The following is a 1695-nucleotide window of genomic DNA, read 5'->3' as shown; positions in this document are numbered from 1 at the left end:
GAATCTTTTGGGAATCAATGAGATTTAATATGATGCATGTCTAGTATAAATTTGAAAGACACCCGAGGTGATGTCTAGCATCATTTACGGGGCTGCCTGAAGCAACATGGGCATGCTCAGTACATTAAGATTAAGGATACAACTATGAGGTGTTCTTAGTAATACATTTGAGGTCTCATCCCACTTTGATCTGACAAAAGATGGAACTTATGTGTGATTCTTTACCCCACTTTTGAGGGTATATCGTAAATTTTCATCAAGGCTCATTTAATTTATTCACATTGATTACCAAACCTAGTAAATAAACATATGATTTCTTACTAGGATGATGCATGCGAGTGAAATATCAAATGTTGCTCATAAGCACTCAAAAATCTGTTTAGTTTAAGGATACATCAAACAGTAATTAGGTATAATTGTGTAACATCATAATTTGAATACAATGGTCTGGAATAAAGAAATAAATAGAAGGTGATATAGTATTCACCATGATTGGTGTTACAACATGTTTGACGTCAATCATTAAAACCGATGTAAATTTATAAATAGTAGTAACTTGGTAGAAGAAAGTCGCATGTTGCCTCCCTAATGATCACAAGTCTTAGGGTAACATTCGCACTTGGCACCCATTAGTCTTTTAAACTTGTTCCGGCATTGTCCATCATCCCATCCGTCTTTCACACAACTATCTCGACACATTCCATTTTGATCAGTATGGCATTTATTCCAATGGTTGTGATAGCACATGTTTTCGGTAGATGAAACCTCACCTATGGATAAATAGACAAGGTTAGGAGAAGTAATATGAATGAATGTGTCCAACAATGTTGATATGTCATTGCACAACATGAAACTTCGGCGAAATGCTGATACTATGGATAATTATACTTACTACATGTAGCCATAAGGCAGAAAAGAATCACACAACACATGGTTGTCTTCCTCCAGGCCTCCATGGTATAATGGCAGAATGTCGGTGATTTTTCTGAGAGAAGGCAAAAGATGTTGTGAAGATGGTGTGTGTTTTGGTTTCTATCATTTGGAGGTTCTTATAATGTCTGTGCCCTATAGATAGTATAAATAGTTAGGTCGTAAGGCCAAGAGGAAAGCAAGGAAGCAAAATTAACCGGAGGAATACAACTAAGTGAACTAAACTTGGCACACGTCTTACAACTTAAAATAAATAGTATATCTATCACCTATCTAAGTTTAGCTTGTTGAACTGAATCATTCCTCACATTGACAGGTGATAAGTGCATTACTATTTATATAGCATCCAAACTAATATTAACGGTAAAGAACATTGGCTACGAAAGGGAACCAATGATATCTTCTTAATTTATCTATGTTTTTTGTTCTATTCATTCCATAATTCTATTAAGTACAAAAATATTCAAATTTATTTGGACCAACATATTAATCTATTTTGTAGAGCTAGTTCATGTTTTCAATACTTATGCTTTAAGTGAAAATAGGTTTTTGGAGTTCCAGGGGAAGTCTGGAAAATGAGGAGGTTCAATTTAATAAAGGAAGGGAATCAAAAGTCCAAGGAACAAGGTCAGGAAGGACATTGGTGCATGGACACCCTGCCTAGGTTCTTATGCACACCCTGTCGGGGTTGATTTCTGATACCCTTGGTATATATACACATCAAAAAACTTGGTCATATTTATCATATATTTTTGTTTGGTGGCA

At 35.3% G+C, this 1695-nt stretch overlaps 1 long non-coding RNA gene across 1 annotated transcript; it reads right to left on the bottom strand.

Moving 5' to 3' along the window:
* Positions 1 to 391: 391 nt before the first annotated feature.
* On the bottom strand, positions 392 to 1034 carry LOC123057444 (uncharacterized). Its single transcript, XR_006426856.1, has 2 exons — positions 893 to 1034; positions 392 to 770 (listed from the first exon to the last, which is right to left on the bottom strand). It is a non-coding gene; the product is annotated as an uncharacterized lncRNA (long non-coding RNA).
* Between the last annotated feature and the right edge of the window lie 661 nt (positions 1035 to 1695).

The sequence above is a fragment of the Triticum aestivum genome, chromosome 3A (assembly GCF_018294505.1).
Source record: "Triticum aestivum cultivar Chinese Spring chromosome 3A, IWGSC CS RefSeq v2.1, whole genome shotgun sequence".
NCBI classification, from domain to species: domain Eukaryota; kingdom Viridiplantae; phylum Streptophyta; class Magnoliopsida; order Poales; family Poaceae; genus Triticum; species Triticum aestivum.
The sequence above is the reverse complement of the archived record's forward strand: the minus strand, read 5'-3'. Positions and strand labels throughout refer to the sequence as shown.